At 62.5% G+C, this 20,432-nt stretch overlaps 6 pseudogenes; all 6 read right to left on the bottom strand.

The window, feature by feature from the left end:
- Positions 1-612: 612 nt before the first annotated feature.
- Positions 613-732, bottom strand: LOC142869534 (uncharacterized; annotated as a pseudogene).
- Positions 733-4,550: 3,818 nt separating this feature from the next.
- Positions 4,551-4,670, bottom strand: LOC142869533 (uncharacterized; annotated as a pseudogene).
- A 3,819-nt stretch (positions 4,671-8,489) lies between these two features.
- LOC142869532 (uncharacterized) lies at positions 8,490-8,609 on the bottom strand (annotated as a pseudogene).
- Positions 8,610-12,428: 3,819 nt separating this feature from the next.
- On the bottom strand, positions 12,429-12,548 carry LOC142869531 (uncharacterized; annotated as a pseudogene).
- A 3,818-nt stretch (positions 12,549-16,366) lies between these two features.
- LOC142869538 (uncharacterized) lies at positions 16,367-16,486 on the bottom strand (annotated as a pseudogene).
- A 3,819-nt stretch (positions 16,487-20,305) lies between these two features.
- LOC142869537 (uncharacterized) lies at positions 20,306-20,425 on the bottom strand (annotated as a pseudogene).
- Between the last annotated feature and the right edge of the window lie 7 nt (positions 20,426-20,432).

Below are 20,432 nucleotides of genomic sequence, written 5' to 3'. Positions count from 1 at the left end.
GGCATGGTGGCGCATGCCTGCAGTCCCAGCTACCCTGGAGGCTGAGGCAGAAGGATCACTCGAGCCCAGGAGTTTGAAGTTGCTGTGAGCTAGGCTGACGCCACGGCACTCACTCTAGCCTGGGCAACAAACCGAGACTCTGTCTCAAAAAAAAAAAAAAAAAAAATGAATCCGAAGAGAAAAGTAAAAGGAGGCCTGTGGAGCAGGTCTGGGTGTGACTCCGGATCCCCGAACATCAGGTGCCACCACCAAAGATTCCTACGTGTAGCCCATAGAACCCCAAAAGCAACGGGAGGAGTTCTGGTCACATACTCCCTCAAAATGACATCCTGGCCTTCTTCTGGAACTCCCTCCCCTCTCAGACTCTCAAGGTTTCCTCCAGCGTGTCGGCTCCCACAGAGCAGACCTTTGGTCTGAGACCTGACTGTCCAGAAGCCACGCATGCTGCCGCGTGGCGGCGGTGTCACGGCTCGGGACAAGAGGAGGCCCAACGGCGCGGGCTGGGGCGCCAGGCACCGCGGCGGGCGCTGAGGGTGGGGGTCACCCCCACCCCGGGCCGCCCCCGCACTCCCAGAAACGCGACAGAACCAGAGGCAAAAAAAGAAAAGAAGAAGCCTACGGCACCCGGTATACACCGGGCGGTCTCCCATCCAAGTTCTAACCAGGCCCGACCCTGCTTAGCTTCCGAGACCAGACGGGATCGGGCGCGTTCGGGGTGGTGTGGCCGTGGACGGCGGAGGGCGCCCCTGCCCCGCTCAAGAAGCCGAGCCTCTCTGCGCTTCCCCGCCGCCTCCTCCCGCCCCAGGCCCCGCGCCGGGTCGGGCCTGTTGAGTTCGCCGGCCGGGTCCCGCGGGCTCCGAGGGACGGGGGGTGACAGGCGGGGCGGGCAGGGAGCGGCGGGCCGGGGTTGGGGGCTGTCTCTGTACACACACACACTCACACTCACACTCACTCACTCACTCACACTCACACAAGATGCGCCTCCACGGCTGGACCCGCCAAGGTGGAGACCTTCAAGCCCCCCTCCTCTCCTCGCCTGGCCTCCTTCACCTCCCCGCCCCCCACCCCCAGCGCGCCGGGGCCGCAGACTGCGCACGGGCGGGAGGGGCGGGGCGCTCGCCCTTTGACCCCAGCCAGGGGCGGCCCTCCCCCACAACCCCTTTCAGCTGCGCCCCCCACCCTGTGGCCCGGCGGCCGCCTATTCCCCCGGGCCAGGGCTGGGGCACAGCGCACGGGGGAGGGGAGCCAGTGTATGGGGCGTCTCTCTCTCTCGGGATGTGTCCCATGGGTGGGGTGGTGTGGTTTGTGGGGCGCTGAAGAAATCAGTCCCCTCCATCTCCTCCCTCTGGAAAACACCCAAGCCCTTGGAGAACTGCCCGCACCGCTACCGTGGGGGCCGGGACCCTCCTCTGTGTCCTCCTGTGGCCCAGTCCAAGGGGCCTGGGCCTGGCCGGGGCTGCACTGGACCCCAACCACCCTGGCGTGTGGACTCGCTAAAAATCGGCCATTAGATATTGGATTCCAGCGTCATTGAGGTCATTTCACTAATGAGTGCACCGCAAAGAGTTTCCTAATCCATCTGTGAGGGTGGCAACCGAAAGAGAATTTTAGAGCTGACAGAATAGGCGAGGAAAGGCATAGGAGATTTCCACACCCAGTAAGGAAGCCTTTCCCGAAGTGGAAGAAAGAAAGGAGCAAACAGAGACACCGGTAGCCCGCCCGGATCAGAGTCTGCCCCTGAGAGAAAGTACCCTGACCAGGTTCACCCGTGGGTGGGTCGCGAGCTAGCGGCACTCAGAAGAGCGAGGCCCGCAGTCTGTGCAGAAGACACCTGCACTCGGGTGTGTGTGGCGGCACAATTCACAAGCAGCTCCAGATGTTAAGCCAAGGAGAAGCCAGGGAGTTCCCAACGCCCCAGGTGTCCTCAGCCCACGACTGGCTGCTGTGGGAATGCGAAGCCCGGCTCCTTGTCTCAGAGCGGGGCAACCAGGAGGTGTGATGTCCACCCCGGGGTTCCCAGGAGGATCAGACTGAAGCTGGGACTTGGCCTGAAAGTGTCCCCTCGCATGGCCACCCCCTTCCCCTTCCTGCTCCTCTACTCCTGGTGCCCCTCCATCCAGGGGCCAGACCTTAAAGAGTCACCCGCAAGAGAATCCTGGTCCCAAAGGAGCCTTCTGGGGGACCCCTGCTGAGAGAGGTTGTGGGCATGGCCCGCTGGGGCTCTGCCCGACCCAGGGCTGAGAGATGCAACCTCCCAGCTCTGGGTCCCTGCAGGAAGTGTTGGCAAGCACAGGGCCAGTCCTCCAAAGGCCCAGGTGCAGGGAGCCCAGGCCAAGCAGCCTGTGGAAGAAGCCACATGCTGTGCCACCCCGGGGAACACCACTGCAGGCCACGGCCCTTCCCACCTCCTCCTCCTCCTCCTCCTCCTCCTCCTCCCACCCCGCCCCCGCCCCCGCCCCCACATGGCACAGGGCCCAGAGACACCTCAGACACTTGCTACCCAAAGTGCAAAGGGCATCAGTTGCTCCTCCAAACCCCCCCCCCCAGCCCAGCAGACCACGTTGTCCAGCCAGCCCCCGGGCCTCCCTGGGGTGCCCAGCACAAAAGTGCAGACACCCACCGGACCCTCAATCTCAGTTTTCGGATGTTTTTGCCACTCTAAGGACCCGCAGGCCAGCTGGGCCTTCTGGCAGGACAGAGAGCCCCGGAATCCGACGTGGAGAGCTGGGTATACGTCCCCATGAGGAGGCGGTCCCCACCTCCGCGGCTATCCCCTTGCGGGGAGCGGCAGCCGCGGGGCCTCAGAGAAGACACCAGGCTGGGCCCCCACGGCACAGCGGGAGCACGTCCCCCGCAGGCCACTTAGCGACGGCGGCCAGCCGGCGGACGGTTGGGTTGCACGAGACGCTGCGGCCGCCCTGCTACCGGGTTCCTGGGAGGGCGTCCTGGAACCAGCGTCCACACCAAGCCCTTGGAAGGCCCAGGCGACGGAGGAGCCCCGTCAGGCAGGGGCCGAGGACGGTGACGGCCCGGGCGGGGACGAGCGTGTCAGGCAGGGGCAGAGGACGGTGACAGGTGATAGGCCGGGCGGGAAGGAGTCAGTCAGGCAGGGGCCGTGGAGGAGACGGGCTGGGTAAGGGTTAGGGTTAGTGTCAGGGCACAAGTCACAATCGCAAAGACCTGGAAGCCACCCGAGTGCCCATCGACCCACGAGTGGGTAAATAAAATGTGGCGCGTGGACACCACGGAGTGCTATTCGGCTATGAGGAGCAGCGGTGAGGGGGCACCTCTCGTGGTTCTCCTGGCCAGAGCTGGAACCCGTTCCAGTAAGCCAAGTATCCCAAGAATGGACACACGAGCACCACGTGCTCGCGCTCACCAGCAAATGGGTACGAACCGATGGACACCTAAGTGGACACAGAGGAATCACCTTCTTCGGGTGGGTGTCGGGCGGGTGGGGGGAGGGGATGGGCATACACATCCATTAGGAATGGGGTGGGTACGCACCGACTGGGGGATGGGCGCACTTGAAGCTCTGACCCGAGGGGGGAGGCTGGGAGAGGGCAACGCACCCGACCTTAACATTGGTGCCCCCACAATATGCTGGAACAACATGAGAGGTAAATGAATAAGAACACGGGGGGGGGGGAGGGGGGCACGGGCAACACATGTCACCTTAATACTTGGACTCCCATCATCTGCTTGAAAAGAGAGAGAAAAGAAAATGCAATAATAGAGATAAGAGACACTTTTTAAAAATAATGAATCCGGCCGGGCGCTGTGGCTCACGCCTGTAATCCTAGCTCTTGGGAGGCCGAGGCGGGCGGATTGCTCAAGGTCAGGAGTTCAAAACCAGCCTGAGCAAGAGCGAGACCCCGTCTCTACTATAAATAGAAAGAAATTAATTGGCCAACTGATATATATATAAAAAATTAGCGGGGCATGGTGGCGCATGCCTGCAGTCCCAGCTACCCTGGAGGCTGAGGCAGAAGGATCACTCGAGCCCAGGAGTTTGAAGTTGCTGTGAGCTAGGCTGACGCCACGGCACTCACTCTAGCCTGGGCAACAAACCGAGACTCTGTCTCAAAAAAAAAAAAAAAAAAATGAATCCGAAGAGAAAAGTAAAAGGAGGCCTGTGGAGCAGGTCTGGGTGTGACTCCGGATCCCCGAACATCAGGTGCCACCACCAAAGATTCCTACGTGTAGCCCATAGAACCCCAAAAGCAACGGGAGGAGTTCTGGTCACATACTCCCTCAAAATGACATCCTGGCCTTCTTCTGGAACTCCCTCCCCTCTCAGACTCTCAAGGTTTCCTCCAGCGTGTCGGCTCCCACAGAGCAGACCTTTGGTCTGAGACCTGACTGTCCAGAAGCCACGCATGCTGCCGCGTGGCGGCGGTGTCACGGCTCGGGACAAGAGGAGGCCCAACGGCGCGGGCTGGGGCGCCAGGCACCGCGGCGGGCGCTGAGGGTGGGGGTCACCCCCACCCCGGGCCGCCCCCGCACTCCCAGAAACGCGACAGAACCAGAGGCAAAAAAAGAAAAGAAGAAGCCTACGGCACCCGGTATACACCGGGCGGTCTCCCATCCAAGTTCTAACCAGGCCCGACCCTGCTTAGCTTCCGAGACCAGACGGGATCGGGCGCGTTCGGGGTGGTGTGGCCGTGGACGGCGGAGGGCGCCCCTGCCCCGCTCAAGAAGCCGAGCCTCTCTGCGCTTCCCCGCCGCCTCCTCCCGCCCCAGGCCCCGCGCCGGGTCGGGCCTGTTGAGTTCGCCGGCCGGGTCCCGCGGGCTCCGAGGGACGGGGGGTGACAGGCGGGGCGGGCAGGGAGCGGCGGGCCGGGGTTGGGGGCTGTCTCTGTACACACACACACTCACACTCACACTCACTCACTCACTCACACTCACACAAGATGCGCCTCCACGGCTGGACCCGCCAAGGTGGAGACCTTCAAGCCCCCCTCCTCTCCTCGCCTGGCCTCCTTCACCTCCCCGCCCCCCACCCCCAGCGCGCCGGGGCCGCAGACTGCGCACGGGCGGGAGGGGCGGGGCGCTCGCCCTTTGACCCCAGCCAGGGGCGGCCCTCCCCCACAACCCCTTTCAGCTGCGCCCCCCACCCTGTGGCCCGGCGGCCGCCTATTCCCCCGGGCCAGGGCTGGGGCACAGCGCACGGGGGAGGGGAGCCAGTGTATGGGGCGTCTCTCTCTCTCGGGATGTGTCCCATGGGTGGGGTGGTGTGGTTTGTGGGGCGCTGAAGAAATCAGTCCCCTCCATCTCCTCCCTCTGGAAAACACCCAAGCCCTTGGAGAACTGCCCGCACCGCTACCGTGGGGGCCGGGACCCTCCTCTGTGTCCTCCTGTGGCCCAGTCCAAGGGGCCTGGGCCTGGCCGGGGCTGCACTGGACCCCAACCACCCTGGCGTGTGGACTCGCTAAAAATCGGCCATTAGATATTGGATTCCAGCGTCATTGAGGTCATTTCACTAATGAGTGCACCGCAAAGAGTTTCCTAATCCATCTGTGAGGGTGGCAACCGAAAGAGAATTTTAGAGCTGACAGAATAGGCGAGGAAAGGCATAGGAGATTTCCACACCCAGTAAGGAAGCCTTTCCCGAAGTGGAAGAAAGAAAGGAGCAAACAGAGACACCGGTAGCCCGCCCGGATCAGAGTCTGCCCCTGAGAGAAAGTACCCTGACCAGGTTCACCCGTGGGTGGGTCGCGAGCTAGCGGCACTCAGAAGAGCGAGGCCCGCAGTCTGTGCAGAAGACACCTGCACTCGGGTGTGTGTGGCGGCACAATTCACAAGCAGCTCCAGATGTTAAGCCAAGGAGAAGCCAGGGAGTTCCCAACGCCCCAGGTGTCCTCAGCCCACGACTGGCTGCTGTGGGAATGCGAAGCCCGGCTCCTTGTCTCAGAGCGGGGCAACCAGGAGGTGTGATGTCCACCCCGGGGTTCCCAGGAGGATCAGACTGAAGCTGGGACTTGGCCTGAAAGTGTCCCCTCGCATGGCCACCCCCTTCCCCTTCCTGCTCCTCTACTCCTGGTGCCCCTCCATCCAGGGGCCAGACCTTAAAGAGTCACCCGCAAGAGAATCCTGGTCCCAAAGGAGCCTTCTGGGGGACCCCTGCTGAGAGAGGTTGTGGGCATGGCCCGCTGGGGCTCTGCCCGACCCAGGGCTGAGAGATGCAACCTCCCAGCTCTGGGTCCCTGCAGGAAGTGTTGGCAAGCACAGGGCCAGTCCTCCAAAGGCCCAGGTGCAGGGAGCCCAGGCCAAGCAGCCTGTGGAAGAAGCCACATGCTGTGCCACCCCGGGGAACACCACTGCAGGCCACGGCCCTTCCCACCTCCTCCTCCTCCTCCTCCTCCTCCTCCTCCCACCCCGCCCCCGCCCCCGCCCCCACATGGCACAGGGCCCAGAGACACCTCAGACACTTGCTACCCAAAGTGCAAAGGGCATCAGTTGCTCCTCCAAACCCCCCCCCCCAGCCCAGCAGACCACGTTGTCCAGCCAGCCCCCGGGCCTCCCTGGGGTGCCCAGCACAAAAGTGCAGACACCCACCGGACCCTCAATCTCAGTTTTCGGATGTTTTTGCCACTCTAAGGACCCGCAGGCCAGCTGGGCCTTCTGGCAGGACAGAGAGCCCCGGAATCCGACGTGGAGAGCTGGGTATACGTCCCCATGAGGAGGCGGTCCCCACCTCCGCGGCTATCCCCTTGCGGGGAGCGGCAGCCGCGGGGCCTCAGAGAAGACACCAGGCTGGGCCCCCACGGCACAGCGGGAGCACGTCCCCCGCAGGCCACTTAGCGACGGCGGCCAGCCGGCGGACGGTTGGGTTGCACGAGACGCTGCGGCCGCCCTGCTACCGGGTTCCTGGGAGGGCGTCCTGGAACCAGCGTCCACACCAAGCCCTTGGAAGGCCCAGGCGACGGAGGAGCCCCGTCAGGCAGGGGCCGAGGACGGTGACGGCCCGGGCGGGGACGAGCGTGTCAGGCAGGGGCAGAGGACGGTGACAGGTGATAGGCCGGGCGGGAAGGAGTCAGTCAGGCAGGGGCCGTGGAGGAGACGGGCTGGGTAAGGGTTAGGGTTAGTGTCAGGGCACAAGTCACAATCGCAAAGACCTGGAAGCCACCCGAGTGCCCATCGACCCACGAGTGGGTAAATAAAATGTGGCGCGTGGACACCACGGAGTGCTATTCGGCTATGAGGAGCAGCGGTGAGGGGGCACCTCTCGTGGTTCTCCTGGCCAGAGCTGGAACCCGTTCCAGTAAGCCAAGTATCCCAAGAATGGACACACGAGCACCACGTGCTCGCGCTCACCAGCAAATGGGTACGAACCGATGGACACCTAAGTGGACACAGAGGAATCACCTTCTTCGGGTGGGTGTCGGGCGGGTGGGGGGAGGGGATGGGCATACACATCCATTAGGAATGGGGTGGGTACGCACCGACTGGGGGATGGGCGCACTTGAAGCTCTGACCCGAGGGGGGAGGCTGGGAGAGGGCAACGCACCCGACCTTAACATTGGTGCCCCCACAATATGCTGGAACAACATGAGAGGTAAATGAATAAGAACACGGGGGGGGGGGAGGGGGGCACGGGCAACACATGTCACCTTAATACTTGGACTCCCATCATCTGCTTGAAAAGAGAGAGAAAAGAAAATGCAATAATAGAGATAAGAGACACTTTTTAAAAATAATGAATCCGGCCGGGCGCTGTGGCTCACGCCTGTAATCCTAGCTCTTGGGAGGCCGAGGCGGGCGGATTGCTCAAGGTCAGGAGTTCAAAACCAGCCTGAGCAAGAGCGAGACCCCGTCTCTACTATAAATAGAAAGAAATTAATTGGCCAACTGATATATATATAAAAAATTAGCGGGGCATGGTGGCGCATGCCTGCAGTCCCAGCTACCCTGGAGGCTGAGGCAGAAGGATCACTCGAGCCCAGGAGTTTGAAGTTGCTGTGAGCTAGGCTGACGCCACGGCACTCACTCTAGCCTGGGCAACAAACCGAGACTCTGTCTCAAAAAAAAAAAAAAAAAAAATGAATCCGAAGAGAAAAGTAAAAGGAGGCCTGTGGAGCAGGTCTGGGTGTGACTCCGGATCCCCGAACATCAGGTGCCACCACCAAAGATTCCTACGTGTAGCCCATAGAACCCCAAAAGCAACGGGAGGAGTTCTGGTCACATACTCCCTCAAAATGACATCCTGGCCTTCTTCTGGAACTCCCTCCCCTCTCAGACTCTCAAGGTTTCCTCCAGCGTGTCGGCTCCCACAGAGCAGACCTTTGGTCTGAGACCTGACTGTCCAGAAGCCACGCATGCTGCCGCGTGGCGGCGGTGTCACGGCTCGGGACAAGAGGAGGCCCAACGGCGCGGGCTGGGGCGCCAGGCACCGCGGCGGGCGCTGAGGGTGGGGGTCACCCCCACCCCGGGCCGCCCCCGCACTCCCAGAAACGCGACAGAACCAGAGGCAAAAAAAGAAAAGAAGAAGCCTACGGCACCCGGTATACACCGGGCGGTCTCCCATCCAAGTTCTAACCAGGCCCGACCCTGCTTAGCTTCCGAGACCAGACGGGATCGGGCGCGTTCGGGGTGGTGTGGCCGTGGACGGCGGAGGGCGCCCCTGCCCCGCTCAAGAAGCCGAGCCTCTCTGCGCTTCCCCGCCGCCTCCTCCCGCCCCAGGCCCCGCGCCGGGTCGGGCCTGTTGAGTTCGCCGGCCGGGTCCCGCGGGCTCCGAGGGACGGGGGGTGACAGGCGGGGCGGGCAGGGAGCGGCGGGCCGGGGTTGGGGGCTGTCTCTGTACACACACACACTCACACTCACACTCACTCACTCACTCACACTCACACAAGATGCGCCTCCACGGCTGGACCCGCCAAGGTGGAGACCTTCAAGCCCCCCTCCTCTCCTCGCCTGGCCTCCTTCACCTCCCCGCCCCCCACCCCCAGCGCGCCGGGGCCGCAGACTGCGCACGGGCGGGAGGGGCGGGGCGCTCGCCCTTTGACCCCAGCCAGGGGCGGCCCTCCCCCACAACCCCTTTCAGCTGCGCCCCCCACCCTGTGGCCCGGCGGCCGCCTATTCCCCCGGGCCAGGGCTGGGGCACAGCGCACGGGGGAGGGGAGCCAGTGTATGGGGCGTCTCTCTCTCTCGGGATGTGTCCCATGGGTGGGGTGGTGTGGTTTGTGGGGCGCTGAAGAAATCAGTCCCCTCCATCTCCTCCCTCTGGAAAACACCCAAGCCCTTGGAGAACTGCCCGCACCGCTACCGTGGGGGCCGGGACCCTCCTCTGTGTCCTCCTGTGGCCCAGTCCAAGGGGCCTGGGCCTGGCCGGGGCTGCACTGGACCCCAACCACCCTGGCGTGTGGACTCGCTAAAAATCGGCCATTAGATATTGGATTCCAGCGTCATTGAGGTCATTTCACTAATGAGTGCACCGCAAAGAGTTTCCTAATCCATCTGTGAGGGTGGCAACCGAAAGAGAATTTTAGAGCTGACAGAATAGGCGAGGAAAGGCATAGGAGATTTCCACACCCAGTAAGGAAGCCTTTCCCGAAGTGGAAGAAAGAAAGGAGCAAACAGAGACACCGGTAGCCCGCCCGGATCAGAGTCTGCCCCTGAGAGAAAGTACCCTGACCAGGTTCACCCGTGGGTGGGTCGCGAGCTAGCGGCACTCAGAAGAGCGAGGCCCGCAGTCTGTGCAGAAGACACCTGCACTCGGGTGTGTGTGGCGGCACAATTCACAAGCAGCTCCAGATGTTAAGCCAAGGAGAAGCCAGGGAGTTCCCAACGCCCCAGGTGTCCTCAGCCCACGACTGGCTGCTGTGGGAATGCGAAGCCCGGCTCCTTGTCTCAGAGCGGGGCAACCAGGAGGTGTGATGTCCACCCCGGGGTTCCCAGGAGGATCAGACTGAAGCTGGGACTTGGCCTGAAAGTGTCCCCTCGCATGGCCACCCCCTTCCCCTTCCTGCTCCTCTACTCCTGGTGCCCCTCCATCCAGGGGCCAGACCTTAAAGAGTCACCCGCAAGAGAATCCTGGTCCCAAAGGAGCCTTCTGGGGGACCCCTGCTGAGAGAGGTTGTGGGCATGGCCCGCTGGGGCTCTGCCCGACCCAGGGCTGAGAGATGCAACCTCCCAGCTCTGGGTCCCTGCAGGAAGTGTTGGCAAGCACAGGGCCAGTCCTCCAAAGGCCCAGGTGCAGGGAGCCCAGGCCAAGCAGCCTGTGGAAGAAGCCACATGCTGTGCCACCCCGGGGAACACCACTGCAGGCCACGGCCCTTCCCACCTCCTCCTCCTCCTCCTCCTCCTCCTCCTCCCACCCCGCCCCCGCCCCCGCCCCCACATGGCACAGGGCCCAGAGACACCTCAGACACTTGCTACCCAAAGTGCAAAGGGCATCAGTTGCTCCTCCAAACCCCCCCCCCCAGCCCAGCAGACCACGTTGTCCAGCCAGCCCCCGGGCCTCCCTGGGGTGCCCAGCACAAAAGTGCAGACACCCACCGGACCCTCAATCTCAGTTTTCGGATGTTTTTGCCACTCTAAGGACCCGCAGGCCAGCTGGGCCTTCTGGCAGGACAGAGAGCCCCGGAATCCGACGTGGAGAGCTGGGTATACGTCCCCATGAGGAGGCGGTCCCCACCTCCGCGGCTATCCCCTTGCGGGGAGCGGCAGCCGCGGGGCCTCAGAGAAGACACCAGGCTGGGCCCCCACGGCACAGCGGGAGCACGTCCCCCGCAGGCCACTTAGCGACGGCGGCCAGCCGGCGGACGGTTGGGTTGCACGAGACGCTGCGGCCGCCCTGCTACCGGGTTCCTGGGAGGGCGTCCTGGAACCAGCGTCCACACCAAGCCCTTGGAAGGCCCAGGCGACGGAGGAGCCCCGTCAGGCAGGGGCCGAGGACGGTGACGGCCCGGGCGGGGACGAGCGTGTCAGGCAGGGGCAGAGGACGGTGACAGGTGATAGGCCGGGCGGGAAGGAGTCAGTCAGGCAGGGGCCGTGGAGGAGACGGGCTGGGTAAGGGTTAGGGTTAGTGTCAGGGCACAAGTCACAATCGCAAAGACCTGGAAGCCACCCGAGTGCCCATCGACCCACGAGTGGGTAAATAAAATGTGGCGCGTGGACACCACGGAGTGCTATTCGGCTATGAGGAGCAGCGGTGAGGGGGCACCTCTCGTGGTTCTCCTGGCCAGAGCTGGAACCCGTTCCAGTAAGCCAAGTATCCCAAGAATGGACACACGAGCACCACGTGCTCGCGCTCACCAGCAAATGGGTACGAACCGATGGACACCTAAGTGGACACAGAGGAATCACCTTCTTCGGGTGGGTGTCGGGCGGGTGGGGGGAGGGGATGGGCATACACATCCATTAGGAATGGGGTGGGTACGCACCGACTGGGGGATGGGCGCACTTGAAGCTCTGACCCGAGGGGGGAGGCTGGGAGAGGGCAACGCACCCGACCTTAACATTGGTGCCCCCACAATATGCTGGAACAACATGAGAGGTAAATGAATAAGAACACGGGGGGGGGGGAGGGGGGCACGGGCAACACATGTCACCTTAATACTTGGACTCCCATCATCTGCTTGAAAAGAGAGAGAAAAGAAAATGCAATAATAGAGATAAGAGACACTTTTTAAAAATAATGAATCCGGCCGGGCGCTGTGGCTCACGCCTGTAATCCTAGCTCTTGGGAGGCCGAGGCGGGCGGATTGCTCAAGGTCAGGAGTTCAAAACCAGCCTGAGCAAGAGCGAGACCCCGTCTCTACTATAAATAGAAAGAAATTAATTGGCCAACTGATATATATATAAAAAATTAGCGGGGCATGGTGGCGCATGCCTGCAGTCCCAGCTACCCTGGAGGCTGAGGCAGAAGGATCACTCGAGCCCAGGAGTTTGAAGTTGCTGTGAGCTAGGCTGACGCCACGGCACTCACTCTAGCCTGGGCAACAAACCGAGACTCTGTCTCAAAAAAAAAAAAAAAAAAAATGAATCCGAAGAGAAAAGTAAAAGGAGGCCTGTGGAGCAGGTCTGGGTGTGACTCCGGATCCCCGAACATCAGGTGCCACCACCAAAGATTCCTACGTGTAGCCCATAGAACCCCAAAAGCAACGGGAGGAGTTCTGGTCACATACTCCCTCAAAATGACATCCTGGCCTTCTTCTGGAACTCCCTCCCCTCTCAGACTCTCAAGGTTTCCTCCAGCGTGTCGGCTCCCACAGAGCAGACCTTTGGTCTGAGACCTGACTGTCCAGAAGCCACGCATGCTGCCGCGTGGCGGCGGTGTCACGGCTCGGGACAAGAGGAGGCCCAACGGCGCGGGCTGGGGCGCCAGGCACCGCGGCGGGCGCTGAGGGTGGGGGTCACCCCCACCCCGGGCCGCCCCCGCACTCCCAGAAACGCGACAGAACCAGAGGCAAAAAAAGAAAAGAAGAAGCCTACGGCACCCGGTATACACCGGGCGGTCTCCCATCCAAGTTCTAACCAGGCCCGACCCTGCTTAGCTTCCGAGACCAGACGGGATCGGGCGCGTTCGGGGTGGTGTGGCCGTGGACGGCGGAGGGCGCCCCTGCCCCGCTCAAGAAGCCGAGCCTCTCTGCGCTTCCCCGCCGCCTCCTCCCGCCCCAGGCCCCGCGCCGGGTCGGGCCTGTTGAGTTCGCCGGCCGGGTCCCGCGGGCTCCGAGGGACGGGGGGTGACAGGCGGGGCGGGCAGGGAGCGGCGGGCCGGGGTTGGGGGCTGTCTCTGTACACACACACACTCACACTCACACTCACTCACTCACTCACACTCACACAAGATGCGCCTCCACGGCTGGACCCGCCAAGGTGGAGACCTTCAAGCCCCCCTCCTCTCCTCGCCTGGCCTCCTTCACCTCCCCGCCCCCCACCCCCAGCGCGCCGGGGCCGCAGACTGCGCACGGGCGGGAGGGGCGGGGCGCTCGCCCTTTGACCCCAGCCAGGGGCGGCCCTCCCCCACAACCCCTTTCAGCTGCGCCCCCCACCCTGTGGCCCGGCGGCCGCCTATTCCCCCGGGCCAGGGCTGGGGCACAGCGCACGGGGGAGGGGAGCCAGTGTATGGGGCGTCTCTCTCTCTCGGGATGTGTCCCATGGGTGGGGTGGTGTGGTTTGTGGGGCGCTGAAGAAATCAGTCCCCTCCATCTCCTCCCTCTGGAAAACACCCAAGCCCTTGGAGAACTGCCCGCACCGCTACCGTGGGGGCCGGGACCCTCCTCTGTGTCCTCCTGTGGCCCAGTCCAAGGGGCCTGGGCCTGGCCGGGGCTGCACTGGACCCCAACCACCCTGGCGTGTGGACTCGCTAAAAATCGGCCATTAGATATTGGATTCCAGCGTCATTGAGGTCATTTCACTAATGAGTGCACCGCAAAGAGTTTCCTAATCCATCTGTGAGGGTGGCAACCGAAAGAGAATTTTAGAGCTGACAGAATAGGCGAGGAAAGGCATAGGAGATTTCCACACCCAGTAAGGAAGCCTTTCCCGAAGTGGAAGAAAGAAAGGAGCAAACAGAGACACCGGTAGCCCGCCCGGATCAGAGTCTGCCCCTGAGAGAAAGTACCCTGACCAGGTTCACCCGTGGGTGGGTCGCGAGCTAGCGGCACTCAGAAGAGCGAGGCCCGCAGTCTGTGCAGAAGACACCTGCACTCGGGTGTGTGTGGCGGCACAATTCACAAGCAGCTCCAGATGTTAAGCCAAGGAGAAGCCAGGGAGTTCCCAACGCCCCAGGTGTCCTCAGCCCACGACTGGCTGCTGTGGGAATGCGAAGCCCGGCTCCTTGTCTCAGAGCGGGGCAACCAGGAGGTGTGATGTCCACCCCGGGGTTCCCAGGAGGATCAGACTGAAGCTGGGACTTGGCCTGAAAGTGTCCCCTCGCATGGCCACCCCCTTCCCCTTCCTGCTCCTCTACTCCTGGTGCCCCTCCATCCAGGGGCCAGACCTTAAAGAGTCACCCGCAAGAGAATCCTGGTCCCAAAGGAGCCTTCTGGGGGACCCCTGCTGAGAGAGGTTGTGGGCATGGCCCGCTGGGGCTCTGCCCGACCCAGGGCTGAGAGATGCAACCTCCCAGCTCTGGGTCCCTGCAGGAAGTGTTGGCAAGCACAGGGCCAGTCCTCCAAAGGCCCAGGTGCAGGGAGCCCAGGCCAAGCAGCCTGTGGAAGAAGCCACATGCTGTGCCACCCCGGGGAACACCACTGCAGGCCACGGCCCTTCCCACCTCCTCCTCCTCCTCCTCCTCCTCCTCCTCCCACCCCGCCCCCGCCCCCGCCCCCACATGGCACAGGGCCCAGAGACACCTCAGACACTTGCTACCCAAAGTGCAAAGGGCATCAGTTGCTCCTCCAAACCCCCCCCCCCAGCCCAGCAGACCACGTTGTCCAGCCAGCCCCCGGGCCTCCCTGGGGTGCCCAGCACAAAAGTGCAGACACCCACCGGACCCTCAATCTCAGTTTTCGGATGTTTTTGCCACTCTAAGGACCCGCAGGCCAGCTGGGCCTTCTGGCAGGACAGAGAGCCCCGGAATCCGACGTGGAGAGCTGGGTATACGTCCCCATGAGGAGGCGGTCCCCACCTCCGCGGCTATCCCCTTGCGGGGAGCGGCAGCCGCGGGGCCTCAGAGAAGACACCAGGCTGGGCCCCCACGGCACAGCGGGAGCACGTCCCCCGCAGGCCACTTAGCGACGGCGGCCAGCCGGCGGACGGTTGGGTTGCACGAGACGCTGCGGCCGCCCTGCTACCGGGTTCCTGGGAGGGCGTCCTGGAACCAGCGTCCACACCAAGCCCTTGGAAGGCCCAGGCGACGGAGGAGCCCCGTCAGGCAGGGGCCGAGGACGGTGACGGCCCGGGCGGGGACGAGCGTGTCAGGCAGGGGCAGAGGACGGTGACAGGTGATAGGCCGGGCGGGAAGGAGTCAGTCAGGCAGGGGCCGTGGAGGAGACGGGCTGGGTAAGGGTTAGGGTTAGTGTCAGGGCACAAGTCACAATCGCAAAGACCTGGAAGCCACCCGAGTGCCCATCGACCCACGAGTGGGTAAATAAAATGTGGCGCGTGGACACCACGGAGTGCTATTCGGCTATGAGGAGCAGCGGTGAGGGGGCACCTCTCGTGGTTCTCCTGGCCAGAGCTGGAACCCGTTCCAGTAAGCCAAGTATCCCAAGAATGGACACACGAGCACCACGTGCTCGCGCTCACCAGCAAATGGGTACGAACCGATGGACACCTAAGTGGACACAGAGGAATCACCTTCTTCGGGTGGGTGTCGGGCGGGTGGGGGGAGGGGATGGGCATACACATCCATTAGGAATGGGGTGGGTACGCACCGACTGGGGGATGGGCGCACTTGAAGCTCTGACCCGAGGGGGGAGGCTGGGAGAGGGCAACGCACCCGACCTTAACATTGGTGCCCCCACAATATGCTGGAACAACATGAGAGGTAAATGAATAAGAACACGGGGGGGGGGGAGGGGGGCACGGGCAACACATGTCACCTTAATACTTGGACTCCCATCATCTGCTTGAAAAGAGAGAGAAAAGAAAATGCAATAATAGAGATAAGAGACACTTTTTAAAAATAATGAATCCGGCCGGGCGCTGTGGCTCACGCCTGTAATCCTAGCTCTTGGGAGGCCGAGGCGGGCGGATTGCTCAAGGTCAGGAGTTCAAAACCAGCCTGAGCAAGAGCGAGACCCCGTCTCTACTATAAATAGAAAGAAATTAATTGGCCAACTGATATATATATAAAAAATTAGCGGGGCATGGTGGCGCATGCCTGCAGTCCCAGCTACCCTGGAGGCTGAGGCAGAAGGATCACTCGAGCCCAGGAGTTTGAAGTTGCTGTGAGCTAGGCTGACGCCACGGCACTCACTCTAGCCTGGGCAACAAACCGAGACTCTGTCTCAAAAAAAAAAAAAAAAAAATGAATCCGAAGAGAAAAGTAAAAGGAGGCCTGTGGAGCAGGTCTGGGTGTGACTCCGGATCCCCGAACATCAGGTGCCACCACCAAAGATTCCTACGTGTAGCCCATAGAACCCCAAAAGCAACGGGAGGAGTTCTGGTCACATACTCCCTCAAAATGACATCCTGGCCTTCTTCTGGAACTCCCTCCCCTCTCAGACTCTCAAGGTTTCCTCCAGCGTGTCGGCTCCCACAGAGCAGACCTTTGGTCTGAGACCTGACTGTCCAGAAGCCACGCATGCTGCCGCGTGGCGGCGGTGTCACGGCTCGGGACAAGAGGAGGCCCAACGGCGCGGGCTGGGGCGCCAGGCACCGCGGCGGGCGCTGAGGGTGGGGGTCACCCCCACCCCGGGCCGCCCCCGCACTCCCAGAAACGCGACAGAACCAGAGGCAAAAAAAGAAAAGAAGAAGCCTACGGCACCCGGTATACACCGGGCGGTCTCCCATCCAAGTTCTAACCAGGCCCGACCCTGCTTAGCTTCCGAGACCAGACGGGATCGGGCGCGTTCGGGGTGGTGTGGCCGTGGACGGCGGAGGGCGCCCCTGCCCCGCTCAAGAAGCCGAGCCTCTCTGCGCTTCCCCGCCGCCTCCTCCCGCCCCAGGCCCCGCGCCGGGTCGGGCCTGTTGAGTTCGCCGGCCGGGTCCCGCGGGCTCCGAGGGACGGGGGGTGACAGGCGGGGCGGGCAGGGAGCGGCGGGCCGGGGTTGGGGGCTGTCTCTGTACACACACACACTCACACTCACACTCACTCACTCACTCACACTCACACAAGATGCGCCTCCACGGCTGGACCCGCCAAGGTGGAGACCTTCAAGCCCCCCTCCTCTCCTCGCCTGGCCTCCTTCACCTCCCCGCCCCCCACCCCCAGCGCGCCGGGGCCGCAGACTGCGCACGGGCGGGAGGGGCGGGGCGCTCGCCCTTTGACCCCAGCCAGGGGCGGCCCTCCCCCACAACCCCTTTCAGCTGCGCCCCCCACCCTGTGGCCCGGCGGCCGCCTATTCCCCCGGGCCAGGGCTGGGGCACAGCGCACGGGGGAGGGGAGCCAGTGTATGGGGCGTCTCTCTCTCTCGGGATGTGTCCCATGGGTGGGGTGGTGTGGTTTGTGGGGCGCTGAAGAAATCAGTCCCCTCCATCTCCTCCCTCTGGAAAACACCCAAGCCCTTGGAGAACTGCCCGCACCGCTACCGTGGGGGCCGGGACCCTCCTCTGTGTCCTCCTGTGGCCCAGTCCAAGGGGCCTGGGCCTGGCCGGGGCTGCACTGGACCCCAACCACCCTGGCGTGTGGACTCGCTAAAAATCGGCCATTAGATATTGGATTCCAGCGTCATTGAGGTCATTTCACTAATGAGTGCACCGCAAAGAGTTTCCTAATCCATCTGTGAGGGTGGCAACCGAAAGAGAATTTTAGAGCTGACAGAATAGGCGAGGAAAGGCATAGGAGATTTCCACACCCAGTAAGGAAGCCTTTCCCGAAGTGGAAGAAAGAAAGGAGCAAACAGAGACACCGGTAGCCCGCCCGGATCAGAGTCTGCCCCTGAGAGAAAGTACCCTGACCAGGTTCACCCGTGGGTGGGTCGCGAGCTAGCGGCACTCAGAAGAGCGAGGCCCGCAGTCTGTGCAGAAGACACCTGCACTCGGGTGTGTGTGGCGGCACAATTCACAAGCAGCTCCAGATGTTAAGCCAAGGAGAAGCCAGGGAGTTCCCAACGCCCCAGGTGTCCTCAGCCCACGACTGGCTGCTGTGGGAATGCGAAGCCCGGCTCCTTGTCTCAGAGCGGGGCAACCAGGAGGTGTGATGTCCACCCCGGGGTTCCCAGGAGGATCAGACTGAAGCTGGGACTTGGCCTGAAAGTGTCCCCTCGCATGGCCACCCCCTTCCCCTTCCTGCTCCTCTACTCCTGGTGCCCCTCCATCCAGGGGCCAGACCTTAAAGAGTCACCCGCAAGAGAATCCTGGTCCCAAAGGAGCCTTCTGGGGGACCCCTGCTGAGAGAGGTTGTGGGCATGGCCCGCTGGGGCTCTGCCCGACCCAGGGCTGAGAGATGCAACCTCCCAGCTCTGGGTCCCTGCAGGAAGTGTTGGCAAGCACAGGGCCAGTCCTCCAAAGGCCCAGGTGCAGGGAGCCCAGGCCAAGCAGCCTGTGGAAGAAGCCACATGCTGTGCCACCCCGGGGAACACCACTGCAGGCCACGGCCCTTCCCACCTCCTCCTCCTCCTCCTCCTCCTCCTCCTCCCACCCCGCCCCCGCCCCCGCCCCCACATGGCACAGGGCCCAGAGACACCTCAGACACTTGCTACCCAAAGTGCAAAGGGCATCAGTTGCTCCTCCAAACCCCCCCCCCCAGCCCAGCAGACCACGTTGTCCAGCCAGCCCCCGGGCCTCCCTGGGGTGCCCAGCACAAAAGTGCAGACACCCACCGGACCCTCAATCTCAGTTTTCGGATGTTTTTGCCACTCTAAGGACCCGCAGGCCAGCTGGGCCTTCTGGCAGGACAGAGAGCCCCGGAATCCGACGTGGAGAGCTGGGTATACGTCCCCATGAGGAGGCGGTCCCCACCTCCGCGGCTATCCCCTTGCGGGGAGCGGCAGCCGCGGGGCCTCAGAGAAGACACCAGGCTGGGCCCCCACGGCACAGCGGGAGCACGTCCCCCGCAGGCCACTTAGCGACGGCGGCCAGCCGGCGGACGGTTGGGTTGCACGAGACGCTGCGGCCGCCCTGCTACCGGGTTCCTGGGAGGGCGTCCTGGAACCAGCGTCCACACCAAGCCCTTGGAAGGCCCAGGCGACGGAGGAGCCCCGTCAGGCAGGGGCCGAGGACGGTGACGGCCCGGGCGGGGACGAGCGTGTCAGGCAGGGGCAGAGGACGGTGACAGGTGATAGGCCGGGCGGGAAGGAGTCAGTCAGGCAGGGGCCGTGGAGGAGACGGGCTGGGTAAGGGTTAGGGTTAGTGTCAGGGCACAAGTCACAATCGCAAAGACCTGGAAGCCACCCGAGTGCCCATCGACCCACGAGTGGGTAAATAAAATGTGGCGCGTGGACACCACGGAGTGCTATTCGGCTATGAGGAGCAGCGGTGAGGGGGCACCTCTCGTGGTTCTCCTGGCCAGAGCTGGAACCCGTTCCAGTAAGCCAAGTATCCCAAGAATGGACACACGAGCACCACGTGCTCGCGCTCACCAGCAAATGGGTACGAACCGATGGACACCTAAGTGGACACAGAGGAATCACCTTCTTCGGGTGGGTGTCGGGCGGGTGGGGGGAGGGGATGGGCATACACATCCATTAGGAATGGGGTGGGTACGCACCGACTGGGGGATGGGCGCACTTGAAGCTCTGACCCGAGGGGGGAGGCTGGGAGAGGGCAACGCACCCGACCTTAACATTGGTGCCCCCACAATATGCTGGAACAACATGAGAGGTAAATGAATAAGAACACGGGGGGGGGGGAGGGGGGCACGGGCAACACATGTCACCTTAATACTTGGACTCCCATCATCTGCTTGAAAAGAGAGAGAAAAGAAAATGCAATAATAGAGATAAGAGACACTTTTTAAAAATAATGAATCCGGCCGGGCGCTGTGGCTCACGCCTGTAATCCTAGCTCTTGGGAGGCCGAGGCGGGCGGATTGCTCAAGGTCAGGAGTTCAAAACCAGCCTGAGCAAGAGCGAGACCCCGTCTCTACTATAAATAGAAAGAAATTAATTGGCCAACTGATATATATATAAAAAATTAGCGGGGCATGGTGGCGCATGCCTGCAGTCCCAGCTACCCTGGAGGCTGAGGCAGAAGGATCACTCGAGCCCAGGAGTTTGAAGTTGCTGTGAGCTAGGCTGACGCCACGGCACTCACTCTAGCCTGGGCAACAAACCGAGACTCTGTCTCAAAAAAAAAAAAAAAAAAAATGAATCCGAAGAGAAAAGTAAAAGGAGGCCTGTGGAGCAGGTCTGGGTGTGACTCCGGATCCCCGAACATCAGGTGCCACCACCAAAGATTCCTACGTGTAGCCCATAGAACCCCAAAAGCAACGGGAGGAGTTCTGGTCACATACTCCCTCAAAATGACATCCTGGCCTTCTTCTGGAACTCCCTCCCCTCTCAGACTCTCAAGGTTTCCTCCAGCGTGTCGGCTCCCACAGAGCAGACCTTTGGTCTGAGACCTGACTGTCCAGAAGCCACGCATGCTGCCGCGTGGCGGCGGTGTCACGGCTCGGGACAAGAGGAGGCCCAACGGCGCGGGCTGGGGCGCCAGGCACCGCGGCGGGCGCTGAGGGTGGGGGTCACCCCCACCCCGGGCCGCCCCCGCACTCCCAGAAACGCGACAGAACCAGAGGCAAAAAAAGAAAAGAAGAAGCCTACGGCACCCGGTATACACCGGGCGGTCTCCCATCCAAGTTCTAACCAGGCCCGACCCTGCTTAGCTTCCGAGACCAGACGGGATCGGGCGCGTTCGGGGTGGTGTGGCCGTGGACGGCGGAG

The sequence above is a fragment of the Microcebus murinus genome, unplaced genomic scaffold (assembly GCF_040939455.1).
Source record: "Microcebus murinus isolate Inina unplaced genomic scaffold, M.murinus_Inina_mat1.0 scaf086_hap2_Mmur4.0, whole genome shotgun sequence".
NCBI classification, from domain to species: Eukaryota; Metazoa; Chordata; class Mammalia; order Primates; family Cheirogaleidae; genus Microcebus; species Microcebus murinus.
This window is presented reverse-complemented; position numbering and strand designations above follow the sequence as displayed.